Source organism: Mus caroli, chromosome 13 (genome assembly GCF_900094665.2).
Source record: "Mus caroli chromosome 13, CAROLI_EIJ_v1.1, whole genome shotgun sequence".
Taxonomy (NCBI): domain Eukaryota; kingdom Metazoa; phylum Chordata; class Mammalia; order Rodentia; family Muridae; genus Mus; species Mus caroli.
The window spans coordinates 59,261,993-59,272,979 of NC_034582.1; positions in this window are offsets into that span (position 1 = coordinate 59,261,993).

Below are 10,987 nucleotides of genomic sequence, written 5' to 3' on the forward strand. Positions count from 1 at the left end.
AATCAAATGCTATCTCTTTTAAGCCCAGCTCCCTTAATCATGTCTTCTAGTCAGTGATATTTTGGGGGATCTCAGCTGGAAATAACCAAGTATCCCAAATGGCCTGACTGGGCCAGCCCATTGGGGGCTGATTTCCCACAGTGCTTCAGTCCTGACACCCTTGTCTCAAGGAAAGATGAGGAATTAGGTCACTGCATTTCTCTGCTTTTGTGACACTTGGCTGATTCTATCTGCACCTCTCGAGCCAGGTTCTAAGAGCCTCTTTCAATTCTTGTTTAAAAGCTGTTTCCAATTCAAGCAGTTCAGTGGTAAAGTATGCCCTAATTATCGGTTTCCTGGACTATGACTGAAGTCCTGTCTGCATGCTGAATCACGGAGTCTCGCCTTCTCCGTGCTGAGGATGTGACTTTAGCGGTAGTCTACTTTATTTGCACATTATCTCTCTCCTCGCTATCCAACGCCCTCTACCTCTCTCATTCCAAACCAGAGGCTAATGCAGAGGATGTCATTCATGGAATTTCTCCCTTTCCATAGGTGCTTCCCTTTTGGACAGGCAGCTCAGTTGTATGTCACACTGCTATAGCAGAGGCCCCAAATGGCTTCTGTAACCTGCTTACAATCCCACCCAATCTGCTCCACTTCTAGGGATTGCAGTTCCATCCATAACTCTTATCTGATTTTTGATTCACGCATAGTACTATTCACCATCTTCACACAGAGGACTCCATGTATCAAGGAGGAGTCTCACTTTATACCTTATAGAAGAAGACAACCATCTGGGACTCCCTTTAAGGTATTCCACATTCAGACAGTTTATCCTTAGTTATGAGCCTTACTACCTGATGGCAGTTGGGACCTCACAACTGTGGCCACAGTAAGATGTCACACCACCATAATCACAGGAGACAGGGTGCCCATAGTGGGATCAGTCCACAGATAGGCCACCCTCAGATGCTTGGCCTCAGCTTCATGTCTTACCACACATAGCAAGAGCTATGCATTTGTTCTTCCCAGTCATCTTTGATTCTGTTGTGTTCATATCCAGGTAGCAAGTTTTACATGACTTCCTGGGGAGTCTATGTCTGTTTACTCCAGACAGAGAGGGAAAAAAATATATCAAATTCCATCTGAGTTCAGCTTGGTGCACCAATGAGTTTAATTGAAATAACATACAAGAGTATGTGTGAGGGGTTTCCTACAGGACCATGGATAACTTACAGGCAGCTAAGGCAGCTATACCACGAAAGAAGACTCCCTTCCTCCCTCAACAATTATTAGCTACGTAAATATCCTGGAAAGTGAAGGACATCGGGAGCCTATGGGTCAGCCATACATTCCAGGAGGGAATCTTGTGAGGGTCTCATGAGGGTGGTTAGTCTGACTTCAAGATGGCAGCAGTTACACCACGTTACGATTTTCCCAAACACTACAGCATTGGCTTAATGGTTCTTATCCATGTTCAATTCCTATTCTTCATTGTGATGTTTTTAGGAGATCAGATTTGGGGAAGGTGATTATGCCACAGAGGGATTAGAGCCATTTTTGGAAGAGACATGTGAGGGATTAGCAAGACAGAAGAACCAAGAAGTGGGTTCTTGCTAGACCCTAAGTCTGACAGGAGCTTAGTCTTATACACCCCAGCCTACAGAACTATGAAAACTGAATGGCTGTTTATTTTTTTATTTATTTGTATTTATATGAGTATACTATAGCTGTCTTCAGACACACCAGAAGAGGGCATCGGATCCCATTATAGATAGTTGTGAGCCACCATGTGGTTGTTGGGATTTGAACTCAGGATCTCTGGAAGAGCAGTCAGTGCTCTTAACCTCTGAGCCATCTCTCCAGCTCCAAATGGCTGTTTTTAAAGCTACCCAGTCTGTCCTATTTGTTACAGAGCTTGAACTACAGCCATCAGTATATGCAAAGTCAGCATGCAACGTAGTGCAGGAGAATGAACTAGATCTTTACTATGTGGTAAGTAAAATCATGAAGGGCTCAAGCAACGGGTATAGAGAAATTGTTTTGTGTAAACAAAATATACATAACCTTTACTGGTTGAAGGGTAGACATTGTTTCAAGTATACAACTATTAATGTTACTTTAGGGGAAGACCACCAGTAGCCCCATTGTATATTTTTAAATTTAATTTAATTGTATGTGTATGAGTATTTTGTCTGCACGTATGTCTGTGTACCACACACTTGCCTGATGCCAGTAGAAGCCAGAAAAGAACATTGGATCTCTCGGAACTGGAGTTAACAGCTGTGAACCACCACCCAAGTGCTGTGAATCAAACCCAGGTCCTCTGAAAGAACGGCCAACAGCCCAGACTCCTGAGACATCTTTCCAGTCCCACTAGACATTTCTTTGCCCTGCTTGGGTTTGCTTTTGTTTTTGTTTTGAACTGTGTAATGGTGCTTTTTGTCCAGATGCGAGCCACATATGCCAGTTACTGAAGCTGACAGACACTTGAAGAGGGGGTTGACCTGTAGGAAGGGAAACAGCGACCTTTGCCTGAGTTCAGCATCCTTAGGACACTACAGGCAAGCTGAGCTCAAGCTGTTTCCGATTAATATCACAGTCCTCCAGATGAATGGAATGTAAACCACATACCAATTACAAGAATCCCAAGAAGGAAACTCCCTCTTCCGTCTGTCTATCCACCCACTTGTCCGACCACCCACCCACACAACTACAGTGTCTCTCTCTCTCAAGGGCAAAAGGGGAGAGGGAGAATGGAGGGGAGTGGTAAATGAGGGGGGAGGAAGGAAGGTGACCAAGAGCAAGCTCGAGTGCTCCTGGTGTTAGCAATACTGGGTCTGTAAGCAAACCTCTTCCTTCCTTCACTCCTTCCTTTCTTCCTTCTTTCCTTCCTTCCTTCCTTCCTTCCTTCCTTCCTTCCTTCCTTTCCTCTCCTTCCCTCCCTCAATCTCTCTCTCCCTCCCTTCCTTCCTCCCTCTCTCCTTCCTTCCATGGTACGTCTCATTCTCTGGAGGGTGATTTATATCCATGAAAACTTTTGCCCACAGTCACAAAGCCATGTTACAAAACCAGTTACAAAGTCAGCAGTGAAAAGAATTCTCTTTCCTGTGCTGAAATGGAACTTGCACACCGTGAAGCCTTCTTCAGAGTGGCAGCAGTAAGGCAGTGTCACACCCTGACAGAAGCACCTCCCACAAAGGCTGCACAACCACCGGCGGAAGTGTGGTGTTCTACCTCCCAAACTCCTCCATCCTCAACCCCAAGCTCTGAAAGAAGCTAAAATTAGAATCAGCCTCCTACTGTATCCAAAGCTATCTTGAGAGTGAGAGCTTACCTCCTTCTTGGAGGGGTCAGTCCTTGAAGAAGGAACACACTCTCGAATGGCTGATTGGACACCACCAACAAGATGGTTCTGTAGTCTGCTGTGTCTATTTGGAATCCTGAAACTGTGATTGTATCCCTGGGGTCAGAACTTGGTCTCAGGATTGATGAGGGTCACTTCATACTTGTGTGTGTGTGTGTGTGTGTGTGTGTGTATGTGTGTGTGTGTTGAGTGTGAAACCCACAGCCCATTTGGTAGGTAAGTACTGTCTCATTGAGCTAGTTGCTCAGCTGTAGTGTCACCCATCCCTAGCAGAATGTAAACCAGCTAGCCAGCAAAGCTTTTGCTTGGTATCTTTGCGAAGGGAGGACATGCGTGTTCATTAGGCAGCTGACTTTGGGGAACAACGGGAAGCATCCAGCAGATCAAAGGGAGGTGGGAAGAGGAGACAAAGGTGAATGTGAAAATGTCAGAACCAGGGATCAGTGCCTAGAAGGCACATGCTGAAACTTCCAGGTTCTTACTAGATGAAGGATGCATGCATGGATAGTGGCTGAAATAGACAGCTTACTTATTAAGAAAGGGGAAGGTACTCTCTGGTATGTAGGCCAGAGCCCAAAGGTTTAGAAGCTCTGGTTCACTCCAGTCTCAACCCTTTATGGGTCATTCTTGCTCACTCACAGGTCTCAGGCTTTTCTCCTGCTCTCTCCTTATGCATGGCTGTTGTGTGTCCTTTCTCTATCTACCGATGCTTTCTCCCACATGCTATAATCTTCATACCTTCCTCTTCCTGCCTTATTCTCCTGCCACCAAACCAGAAGGGCTGGTTGGATGGGAAAGTAAAAGGGTCACCCACATTAGGTACTGTGAAGAAAAGCGAACCAGCATAGGGTGCCCTGCTGGATCCTGGCAGAAGGTGGATCTGAAGGCGAGGTGCTTATGCAGAAGGGATGTGTAAAGGAGACTGACAGGAAGTGTGGAAATTGATCAGATGCAAGGGGGGAGAGGTTGGAAGCTTGTTGCAGAACAGCGAAAGGACCCTTGAGAGGCAGGAAGCCTCTCTCTTCAGAGCTGGAAAGAATTCTCTCAGCTGCTTCATGGTACAGTTCACTGATGCTCTGCTGGCCCCTACAGGAATGCATTGTAAGAAATATGAGTGTAGCAGATATCCACAGCCATACTGTGCCTCTGAGGTCCCACATACCGGCCAAGCTAAACTGCTACCTGCCCCTTCTATGGTGCTGAGAGATCCCCATGTGGAAGAGCCACAGAGTGTGACAGATGGTAGCCAACTGTTCTGGGCCATGCTCCTAGGCAAAGTGCTTTATGCTTTGAAAAAATTCTCTAACTGCAAGTAAGGTTCACCAAACGTTCAAGTGAGAGAGAAAGAGAGAGAGAGAGAGAGAGAGAGAGAGAGAGAGAGAGAGAGAGCGCCAGCAGAGAGGACAGGAAGAAGGAGCAATTATAACTGCTCATCTGAGAAGGCTGTTCCTTAAGGGGCACAGAATCTGCTGTTGCTCTAAAAACATTAGCCAACATTTATGTGTGACAAGTTACCTCTAGCTGGGGTAGCTTTAAGCATATTCCAGTTAACTTGCTTCATGCTCACCCAGACCTCCAAAGTTAGCTTTTTTTTTCCATGTTCCAAATGAGGAAACTAGGGCATAAATTGATTTAATGACTTTCTCAAGGTCATACTGAGAGTAGATACTTCGTTATCTGTTATTGCCTACACGATTGCTACACAGTTAGCAGCTTAACCAACCCTCTGCCCTTATCTCCCAGGGTCTGAGAATCGGGATCTAAAGAATCTAGCTTAGGGCCTCTCATGAGCTGCAGTCCAGTGGTCAGCCAGCACTGAAGTTTCATCTGGGACACCAGCAGGAAAGGATCTGTGGCTGTCGGCAGATGGCTATTCCTGCAGTAGTGTTAGAGTGACAGCCTCAGGACCCAGTGACTGTTGGCCAGAGGCCACCTTGGCCTCTTGCCTTTGGGTCTCTATTTGATCACTCACAAATACCACCTGTGTCCTCAGAGCCAGTTAAAGAGGGCACCTGCTCTAAGGAAAGCCAGTCTTGGGCACCACCATTGTGCACAGGGCAGCTCATCATAGTTGCTGTGTTGATTTATAAGACGCAACAAAGCCCCATGCATGCTCAGGATGAGGAACAGACAGCACTGGGGAGCCAAGGTCTCTGTAATGCTTCTCTGAATCTGCCAGAGTAATGGCCTGTATCCGAACCCAGACAGCTTGGCTTCAAAGCCCTGCATCACTAAGTTTTCTTTAGCCTTGGCAATCACCCGATAATGGTGCCTTATGGGAGAACAGGTTTGTTCTGGTCTGTTAGGTGGAGCAGCTTTCGCCTTCAGTCCATAGTAGTGCAGTAGGTGTGGTGACAGGAGCTCGATGCAGCTGCTCACATTTTGTCCCCAGAGACGAGAATGAAAAGAGGTGAATACAGGGGCCAGGCTGCCTTCTCCTCTTTGTATAGTGCAGGAACCAAGCCTATAGGACAATACTGCCTACCTTAGAGTGAGTTTCTTGCTTCAATTATTCCAGCTTACAATCTACCTCACAAGCATGCCGTTCATTTGTTTCCATGGTGATTCTAGAGCCTGTTAAACTGGTAATATAAACCAGCACAGCCTCCGGAGCTAACCATTGTGCTCCCCGGTAGCTCTAGCATTCCATTGCTGTGAGAAAATAGCCAAGGCAAAGGATTCATGGAGGGAAGGGTTTGTTCCAGTTTCAGAGGTTTCCGTCCACGATGACTTGACTGTCATTGTCTTGCAGCGGTGAAAGGGAGTTCATTTTCTGGGGAGCATGGGATAGAGAAAACCGCTCATATCGTGGTGTCCAGGAAACAAAAGGGCCCCGACACCCCCTTCAAAGAACCTCCAGTGACTAACTCTCTTCCACTGGACTCCACCTCCTGTGTTTAAGGAGAGGCAGAAACATACTATACAGCGTATGCTGGTTAGCATAATAATATAACATGGCATTGGGAAGTGAAGGATGTTGCATGGTTGTGGTTTAAATATGGAGTGCCCACCAGCTCATGGTACTGTTCTGGAAAGCTGTGGAACCTTCAGGAGGTGGAGTCTCACTGAGACAGTGGGTCAGTGGGGCTGAAGTGGTATGGTTTTATAACCGGGTCCTTCTGTCTGTCTTCTGTCCGCTTTCCTGACTGCTGGCACAGTGCGACCAGTCGCCTCATGCTCCTTCAGGCGCGCCTTCCCTGCCATATTAACTGTAAGCCACCACAGATAAGAGAGAAGTAATTAGTACAACTGTCCTGGGCTACCCTGCCAAACAGTCACTAAATTAATTATTAAATTAAATTCATGTAGGACTCAGTTAACCTGGATAGATGGTCATCTTATATACTATGTGGAACCCTTGTGTGATTATCACTTTAAAACCCACATGTACTTACTGTGAAGACAAAAGACTGAAAATGCAAACGAAAACCCCTTCTCGGGATGTACTGGACATACACAAGACCCCCAGTGGGGCACAGCTGAAGGGACTCCAGCCATACTGTGTTCTCTGACCCTGCAAGTGCACTCGTGAATTCCAGAGTCTGCCCCTTGACCCCACAAGTGCTTATCGAAAATACATACTATTAACAACAAAGATGGATGGGGGGGTGTTATGACTCAACTGGTAGTGTGCTTACCTAAAATGCACAAAGCTCTGGGTTTGATCCCCAGCATTGCATTAACTGGGTGAGGTAGCATAGACTTGTAACCCCAGCACCTGGAAGATGGAGACAGGAGGATCAGAATTTCAGTCATCTTCAGGTACTTAGAGAGTTTGAGGTCAGCCTAAGCTACATGAGACCCCATCACAAGAGCAACTACCACCAGCATCACCACCACCACCACCACCCCAAAAAAAGGCAAAATAAATTAGATTGGCTTTGTTCCAGCAGAGAAGTGTAGGGGCTTACAGTGAGCCCTTGGGTGGCGTATTATAACCCCTTCACGGAGCTTTTACATTGTCCTTCCCAAATTCCCTCCTCTCTAAATGTAGATGCTAGAGGTCAGAGCAGCAGCAATCAACACTGTAGCCTTGGCACAAAGACAAATGTTTAAATGAGAAAAGAATCCAGGGTGTGCATAAAGAGAAGGACATTTGAAGGGGAAAAAGGCAGTGCCTCCAGCTTTATTGTCCTGGGGTTTATGGTCGTGGTCACCTCCCAGAGAAGGCAGAGGGCAAAGCATGGCCACTTGCTGTGCCTTAAACTCTCACCTGCGAATCTTTAAGAAATTACTCTCTCAGATTCATTCTCTCTGTTGTCTGTAAAATTCAGCTTTTCTTTGAGTTATGAGACAAAAGATCCAGAAGCCACCGGCCTGAGGAGTGAGCGGTCCCTGGCTTTCCGGGACTCCCCACCCACTAAAGCTATTGCCCACCTGAGGCTCTCTGTCACTCTCAGGGCCCCCAGCTTCCCCTCCTCCCTCCTGAGATCTGTTCCTCCTCTTTCCTGTTTCTTCCCTTTGGAAAGTGCTCTGTATCCTGTGCTCCTGTAGGAAGGGAATCTGCCCAGGTTGAAGTTGTACCTTGAATATCTGATTCAAATGACACTCTGGGTTTGAGACTATTGAATTGATATTGGAACAACCTAAGACTGCTGGGGACTGTCGGGAAGGGAATCCGTGCTTTTTGCATGCTAAATAGACACAAATTTGAGGGGATACAAAGGCAGAAATAACCCCTTGCAGCGGGCAGGGAGGTGATGTTGAGGTCCCAGGGCTCTGCCTTCATGCATAGATTAATGCTGCTACAAAACAGCTCTGGGGGACGTTTCTTCTTCTGCCATTGGATGTCATGATGTTCATCTTCTGGGAAGGGTGTAGCTCCAACCCCTCTTCTGCCTTGACCTAGGCCTACCCTTTAAAATCCACCAATTTGTTTATTCATTCATTTAATTTACTTATTGTGGGGGCGGGGCACAAATGCCCCTTGTTAGAGGGCAACTGTGCAGAAGTTGATTCCCTGGTCCTTCCCTGTTTTGAGGCAGGCTGTCGCTTGTTCCTATGGCAGCATGGTTGAGTTTCCAGCTGATTCGCTTGCCTCCACCTCTTCAGGAGCACTGGGATTACAGATTCGCTGGGTTCTGAGGATTGAACTCGTACCCATCAGACTGGAGAGGGAAGTGCTTCTTATCTGCTGAGCCATCTCCCTGGCTCCTCCAGTCTTTAGAAATGTGAAAAATAAATGTCTATCTGACTTCCTAGCTATTCTTTGGTCATTTCATTCACGAATCCAATGTGTTTGCATCACAGCCACCCATCCTTCCCTTCTTCCAACTTCTAAATTCTTCTACTTCCTCAATACACATCTCCCCAAACACTCCGGACTCATCCATTTTATTATATTGTGGGCCAAAGAGGGGGAGGAAAATGTCTCCTATGAGACCCCTGAGTCAAGGGCCCTAGATTTATGGATGTGCCCTGTGTGTGCACATGGGCACAGTGCTAGGGCTCAAACCCAAGCAATGCCTTCGGCTTGCTAAACAGATGCTCTACTCCTGAGCTATGCCCTCAGCCTGTGATGGTTTGTATATGCTTGGCCTAGGGAGTGGCACTATTAGAAGGTGTGGCCTTGATGGAGTAGGTGTGACTTAGTAGAAGTGGGTGTGTCTCTGTAGGCATGGGTTTTAAGAACCTCATCCTAGCTGCCTGGAAGCCAGTATTCTACTGGCAGCCTTCAGATGAAGATATAAAACTCTCAGCTCTGCCTGCACCATGCCTGGCTGGAAGCTGCCATGCTCCCGCCTTGATGATGATAATGGACTGAAACCTCTGAACCTGTAAATCAGACCCAATTAAATGTTGTCCTTATAATAGTTGCCTCGGTCATGGTGTCTGTTCACAGCAGTAAAACCCTAACTAAGACACAGCCTAATGCCATAGATTTAGATCTGCATTCAGGTACTAGTGTCCCAGCAAAGTTCCCAGTTCATTCATAATTTGTCTCCATTTCCAAGAGGACTAGACCTTGAATCACCCCAGGCAACAGTGTCTCTGAAGGCAGACTGTAGCTACCATGCTTGATCGTGCTTGCTGGCCCACTAAGACATCAGTAGAGCTATCCAAGCTCTTCCAAAAGAAAACAGGAGCCACACAGAACTCCTTTGCCCCCTTGAACGACAGCTAAATGGGACTTGGTATTCATCACTTCAGGGAAATATCTGAACACAGCTGTTATCCTCCTTCCTGCCACCCATGCAGCTATGTTTTTAAATATGGCTTGAACTTGAAGCTCTTTCCATTTATAAAAATTCTTTCCCCAAATGCTCTTTCCAATAACAATATTCCCATGTATGCCTTTTGCTTCTGATATTTTTCTTATAAATCAATTTGCTGAAACAGAGTCCTCTTGTCCCTGGGATTTTGTGTGTCCACAAATGATTCTACCCCCTACCCTGTGGCCAGGGACCTTAGAACATTTAGGTTGCTCTCTATCATCATTCCTTAGAGCTTTATCATATTGGATATGACAGTCTGGGCAGGACTCCGGACCAGATGTGCAATGACACGGTCCACACAGACACAGAGCCTGCGGGCTCCAGGCAGGGTGTCTAAGTACAGTGTGCTTTCCTGTCCTGTTTCTTTCCACAGATCTCCACCTTTGGAAAAGAGAAGATGAGAAGACAAGTTGTCTTCATAATTTCCATTTCCAGATACCAAGAGCTAGAGCAATGCCCTTACTGTAGGTGGGATGAACACATTCCTATTGTGGGGCCCACTCAGGACATCAGATGAGAATCTCTCCGGTAGGACTCCATGGGAGTGGTTTGGAAGTGCCTCAGAGATTATAATGTTTGAGACCCACTTGCAGGAAACCCCAGCATCACCCCATCATCCAAGGCCACAGCTGTCATGTTAAGGCACAGGGGGAGCAGTCTGATTGGGGATAGGTTTCTCCTCCCAAAGGTTATCCTTTCTGCCTTATGAAGGCTTGCTTGGATCAGGTCCAGTGGCCCTGTGGCTAGAGGCATATAACTTCATTTATTTCCAAGGAATGGCCCTGGTCCTTCCTTGGAGACATGACTGCTGTGGTGAGGCTCCCCCACTCAGACACACACAGATACACACATATACACACACATACACACATAGTCATTACAAAACATCTTCCTTGCCTTGGACACACGACTGTGGTGAGGCTAGACACATACACAAACATACATACACACACACACACATACACACACCACCCTGCCCATAGACATCACAAAACACCTCGCATCCATTTAGAGGCCTCAGTACTTTGTTTTACCTTTTTTACTCAATATTGCATTTTCCTGGTATAAAAAAAAGTATAAACAGAAATGTGAACATATATATGTATGTACATAATTCATATATTGTACATACATGTATATGTAAATCCAAACTCTATATATTTACATTCATGCATATGAATTATGAATGTGCGCGCACACACACATACACACACTCATACACATGCATCTATAAATGATTCCAGAATAACTAGATTGAACAGAAACTAGCAAAGATGGGGGCTGGGCAAGTTGTCACTCCTACCCAGAAGCAGTATATCGTTTTTCTCTTTTGTTTGTTCTTTATTTAGGTAGATGAGACTTACTTCAAGCTCACAGAGATCCACTTTGCCTCTGCCTCTCTGCCTCTCTGCCTCTCTGCCTC